This window comes from Apis dorsata, unplaced genomic scaffold (genome assembly GCF_000469605.1).
Source record: "Apis dorsata unplaced genomic scaffold, Apis dorsata 1.3 scaffold_79, whole genome shotgun sequence".
Classification (NCBI taxonomy): domain Eukaryota; kingdom Metazoa; phylum Arthropoda; class Insecta; order Hymenoptera; family Apidae; genus Apis; species Apis dorsata.
Window position 1 is genome coordinate 164,869 of NW_006263377.1, and position 6,386 is coordinate 171,254.

General features: G+C 38.9%; 1 protein-coding gene and 1 long non-coding RNA gene across 4 annotated transcripts in view; one reads left to right on the forward strand and one right to left on the reverse strand.

The window, feature by feature from the left end:
• Positions 1 to 6,386, reverse strand: part of LOC102673141 (homeotic protein ultrabithorax) — a 123,692-nt gene that overhangs the window by 50,777 nt on the left and 66,529 nt on the right. The gene's annotated exons all lie outside the window — the stretch shown is intronic.
• LOC116184968 overlaps positions 989 to 6,386 on the forward strand; it is a 63,810-nt gene continuing 58,412 nt past the window's right edge. Inside the window, exon 1 of the long non-coding RNA XR_004149656.1 lies at positions 989 to 2,127. This is a non-coding gene — a long non-coding RNA (uncharacterized LOC116184968). The remainder of the gene's footprint in view (positions 2,128 to 6,386) is intronic.

The following is a 6,386-nucleotide window of genomic DNA, read 5'->3' on the forward strand; positions in this document are numbered from 1 at the left end:
ATTTTATGTCATGGAACATCTTTAGAAATATCTATAAAAAATTTAAGAAAAAGAAAATGATTCGATCGAGAATTTTACATTCATATATATAATTTGTGAAAATTATTGGCATCTCAATTAACAGCATAATAATACAAAATTACAATGTTCTTTGTAAATATCTAAAATTATCTCGATAAATATTGTGATTCTGGATTTTTACACTCGAAATATTCCGTACGCGCATTACTTAAAATGCTCGATATCCTTGGAAATGAAATATTGAAATTGCTTTTGTCGAAAGATGGTTTCGTAACGATCGATTATCCAATACACGTTTACTTAATGGTCTCCGAAGAAAATTATACGACGCGCGCTAAAAATGTCATCGACGAATAATTCGAAGATAAATATTTCGATTATGATTACCTTTCTGCCGTAAGCGCATCATTCCAAGTCATGCAAGTTATCTAATGATTATGAAGAGAATAAGAAAAAGAAAGAGAAATGCGTCGGAATCTTACTTGGCGCGACACCGGTTTCCGCTAAGATAATTTATCGCAAGAATATTTTTCAAACATTTCCTTCGTAGCGATCATTAACCGTACTGTCGTAATTATCATATCATGCATTTGTTATCGCTAACTTGAACACTGAATCGACTTCACTTTAATTTGTCTATCTATTTTTCTTTTTTAAATTGAAAGTGGTGATTTTATAGCAACAACGATTAACGATTCATTCCAAGGATTGCCGGAAATTTTATAGAAAATATTTTTTTTGAAATATTAATAAATTTTTCAACCATTACACGCAATAATTTATACGCTTTTAAAATATATATGTAATTTATGTGTTTGATAAGTTAGGAATTAGTTCTCATTTGAACTAAAATAATTTTATTTGCATGTTAAAAATTAAGAAAATGCTAATCTACGTACGCATATATTTCACAAAAAAAAATATATAATTATAATATCAAATAGCGTATAAGATGCAAATTAATTCGTTTCGTATTTTACTATATTTCATTTTTATTAAGCTCATAAAAATGATGATAAAAGATAAATATTTAAATAATTATGATAATATCAAAAACAATGATACGATTCAATCAACAATTACTGACAAACAACGCGCAAACCATTACGATCAGAACAATTGTAGAATCTTCCAATTTGTAGAATCAAAATTCAATTGCAAAACAATTTAGAAGATTTGAATAGTATTAACGAATAGCATGATCATCATTGGAAATAATGAAACGACATAAACAGTACAATAACGCACACGCAACGAAAGCATTATACTCAAATGTCCACAATTGATATACATAATACCAAATGATTCATCATAAATAATCAACCGTAATACTATAAAGTTTGCGTGAAAAACACAAAACAATGAAATATAAACAAGAAACTAAATTCAGAACACAGAATGTACTAACACATACACGCACGTGCACATATAGATGATCATCACAAGCACACGTGAGAACAATTGTAAGATGGCTCCATCAAATCTTCTTGATATTGAAACGAAAAGTCGGCGGAATTTCTGACAATTTACATACCACTGTTGGTATCCAATCCGCAGTTGCATCGCGAGTTGGACAACAATCGTTTAACAATACGTGAAAAACAATAGAAAAACGATTAAACTGAAATCGCGGCAGAGAAAAGGTAACCGCGGCGACACGGCGGCCATGTTGATTTCTCGCCCCACCCGATTGGTCGCGGCCGCTTAGAGTATACACGATCGTTGCGCCACATCGTGGAAAGGAACGCCGTCCACAGTTACAGGCTCGCGCGTTCTGGCATCGACCGGTTTTCATATTCGTGTACTGTGCTAGACTCCCATCCCAGCATGCTCTTCCTTGGATTCTGGCGAGTCGCCATATTGCCATGACACAAGTTTGAGTCAAATCTGCGCAGGTCAGATGCCGCGGAAGCTACCTTTGCCTCGGATACACCCACGTCGCGTATTTAAGAATTAAATTTACCTTGCCAATATATTTTTCTATGATCGATTCGTCACCTGACGGAGCTTTAAGTGCGTGATTACTAATATATCGAGTGCTACATGTACATTTAGCTTGGGAATGTTTTATTCTTCGAAGGAAAGCACGTGGATGCGTGATTCTAGGTACGTTTCTACGTTGTATATAGATGAACATGACAGCGTGTGTGTGCATGTGCTAGAGAATAGAATATATAAAGAGAATAGAGTGCGAGTTGCGACTACAATGGCGACGATAAAGTAAATATATAAAGAAAATCGAAACATAACGAAAAATCGCTTCGCAGTTTCAATATCATCCTGTTTCACGTGTATGTGTATGATGTAGTTTTAAGGGAAAGCTTGTCATCATGGCAGTACGCCTGCGTTTCTGACTCATATACACGTACATACCTATACGCGTTTAGTAATACAGACATGTTTGTGCTTGCGCGGTAAACCGTTAACGTTTATGAAGTGTTTATAAAAAGTTTGATAAACGTACTATTCATCGGTAGAGGGAAATGTATTATAATGAAAATATGAAGTCCGGTTAACGAAACAAAAACAACTTACTTGCATCAAACTATATGTGATTTTAATACGTGTTGAAATAATTATGAACTGAATTATTACTGGGAAAATTTCGATTATTAAAGAATGTTCCGAATTCTCCATAAAATACAATTATCTGAATTATTAATGAGATTTGTATAAAATATTTAATAGGATGAAATTTATGGATTGGAATAATTCCAACGAATGTTTCACGATCAAATTCCTCATTAACATCAAACGTGATGCGTTTTCTAAATCCTGTTGGCTGTCTTGTATCAACAAAGTGTTGCACATACAGTGGCCACAGACGGATCTAGAATCATAAATAAATCGTCCGGAAACGATACCACCACACGGTATCAACTCGAGTAAAAAAAACAAGTGGGTCCAAGCAACGCCACATGTTGAAAATAAGTCATCATCTAGAAGAATTTTTTCTTTTTTTCTTCTCCAAGTGGAGAACCCGAAATATACATCGGCCTCCTTTATGTTATCACGACTTAAAAAAAAGAAAAAGAAAATAAATCGTATCAAGTTGGATAATAACTCGTATCAAAAAGTTCGTGAAACGAAACTTTTGCAATTATCCCTGGTGCTTTTATAAAAATGGGTAAAAATTACTTCGAGAAGACCGATATAACTCCCAATGTGTTTTCCAAGCGCAATAACTACATCATACATTTTTTTCACCACTCATTCGCGTATTCATCTTTATTCTCCATACGATCAAAATTTTTTTTCGTTTGTTTGTTCATCTATAATCGCGAGGTTCTAACTTTTCAGTACAAGCGTACCAATTGTACAAGAACGCGATATATCTCATCATGATTACTCAACATTCGAAAAACTTTCCTATTCCCCTAAGTATACCTCTTCTCTCCGATTCCAAGATGCTGTCTTGTCCTCAGAAACTGGTGTTAGCAATAGCCTGCCAGTATCCGTATACCGCGAACGAAAACCACCGGATAGTTTCGCGGTGGAACTAATTTACGCGAAGTCGAGCAATAAACATCGCGTCTCTCGCTAGAGAATACCGGCGGACGCGCACACGGACGAACGAACGAACGAACGAACGAAGCTCGAGGAGCAACAGAGCGAGAGGGAAAAGCGACAAAGTGCGTTCGTGTGTACGAACGAGAAGCATACGCACGTAGGGCGCAACAGTAGCCGTAGCGCCGGTTAATTAGGGTTTAAGTTTATGAGGTGCAGGCGCGCACGCCCTACCCCCGCCTCCCCCATTCCACCTCTCGCCACCCCCACTGACTCACTCCCTCCACCAACTGCCACGGTCTCTGTCGTTCCCGTAGAAACGGCTCTGCCCGTTTCTCTGTCTGCTACACCCCCACGAGCCCTCATCCCCTTTGCGCGCGATTCACCAAACCACCACCAGCGCCTGCAACATCGTCCTTTGCATTCTACGCGCATACATATGCTTACACGGGGAGGGATTAATATGTGCGTGTGCACACGAGGATATCAAACTTCACACGCGAGAGCAATAACAAATGTTGGACGTTCACAGCTTCACAGGTTTATCGCCGTTACCGCCGATTTACGCGTGGCCGTGATAAAAACAAAAAAAAAAAAAAGAAAGAAAGAGAGGGAGAAGAGAGCAGATCGAAATAACGGCAGCCGGCTACCGAAAGGATGGTGATTACCGTCGCCTAAATGAAAAACCCGATACATTATGGGATTTTCAACGAGAACGGAGGAAACCTATGCTATCTCATGTTTCGAAAGATTCGTTTTCTCTTCAATCTCTAAAGATCAGTTTTTTGCAATTTATGTCATTAGTTTTTATCAATTATTAAAATATAATAATTAAAGATTGTGAAAGTTTAAGATGAAACGAAACGGAAGGGAAGAATTTCATCAATGTCAGGAAATTTCGAACTGTCGATAAAGAAATATTTGGTGAAAGTGATGTCAAAGCGTTTCTCGAGAAGAGTTAATGGTACGATTAAAGACATGATACTGTTGAGTATCGGCCATATGTAGCCAATATATTTTGAGACAATAACTTCTGTTTCTCGAGTCACTGTCGCTTTTTTTCTTTCTGCTACTTTCTTTTCCTTTTTTGTTACAATGCAGACAGATCCATTAAAATCGTCGAAAACAAGATTTATATAATATCTCACAAATAATTGTCTGAGAAGGAATTTAAAAATTCACCGATCTTCAAATTCGTAAGTACTATTATTTTTCAACAATTATTATTTTATACGATATTTTATAGACTTGAGCCTGAAGCGATGCATTCGGAAAACGATGAGCAAAAATCTTTATACAAGAACTAATTTATTATCGGATAAAATTATATCTTGGCCAATTAATGACATAATCGAAGTGAAATCCGGGATGTGCGTTAGCAAAATAGGCGATCGGTAATCCCGTTATTAACTTTACTTCGTTCACAATATTAGATATTAATTCCACACGGTACGCTTGATATAAATTGGTCTCGAATTAAGATACTTTGTCGTATCACCCCATTTGGGATTATTTTTATTATATTACGCACGTTTGTTGAAATCGTAGGCAGTTTTTTGGCTCATCTTACTACTTCACGCGTTATTTCGGTAAAATTATCATAATACATTTCTAGAGTGGAATTGCCGACGCCATATATTGCTCGTTCGCGATTGTATCGTCCGCCATCTACCGTCACAGCTCGGATCAAGCGGATAGTGCGTTGACCGAACTGAAGTTGGCACAGTGTTAAGCGTTTCTTTTTCAACATTTCAACATGGTGCGCGATACTATCGCTCACGTCTCTGTCTGCTCAAGATATCAGAATCACGACCGTCCGCGCACATTACTCGCCGTTAATTACGTCCACCGGTATACATGTGCACCGAAAAAGATCTCGCATTTCGACTCGGTCTGAAACTCGGCAAACAACCGGCTCAACAACATGGCCGTTGTTACGTTAATCGCGATTTCGCCTTCATGAGTCTACGCGAAACATATACATTATATCCTTCGTTAACCTCGTATGTTTAATTATAACAGGAAACACGAACGTTCGAACGTCTCCTGGCATTCGATAATTCGATTGTACCGACGAGTTCCGTACCCATGAATAATCGAACGACAGAATAACGTACGCGGAACCGGTGTGAGCGGTTCAACAGTTGGAAGGTAGGTAAAAATTGAGTCCTCGAGAGGATCGCGTGTCATGTCACGGTTATTCTATTATTTATCCGATACGATGCGAGCGAATGCTCGCCAGAAGGTGTCGTCAACAGCTCATAAAATCGGATCGGGTTGGATGCGGGCGTTATCAATCTCGTTCAGTCTTGGAAAGGGGATTCGGCGTGTTCGCGTGCTACGGACGATATCAGCCGGAAATCTCCTGTCGCAGGTTGGTCTCGCGCGAAACCTTGCATCGCGTGTTGCCATGCTACTGCAGTCGGACAAAAACCAACCAGAGATAAGGCCACCTCTTGGAAGAAGGGCTCGAAATGGGGAGGAGGTGGAGCGGTTTCGGTGCACGAGAGAAAGGGAAAAGAAAACTAGCGGCACCGTGATACGGCCAGCTTTCGAATAAGCCCGACTGCAAACGAGTCCACCGCTCGACGAAATTCGCGGGGGCCGTACCCACTTTCGTGATCTCTCGCGATATTCTTCGGCTTCCACGTTGCACACGTTTATGCAGATATCCAATGCACACATATATCCGGGCGGCACGCCGCGGAGAGGCGTGCGCAAAAACTCGCGTGGGAATGCAAAAATTCACTCGATCTACCGAGGTGCGCCGAACCACAGTCTGTTCGGTAAGAAGGAGTTCTTGTGTTACATCAGATAAGAGTCGGCCACCGAAAAAAAAAAAAAAAAAAAAAAAAAAA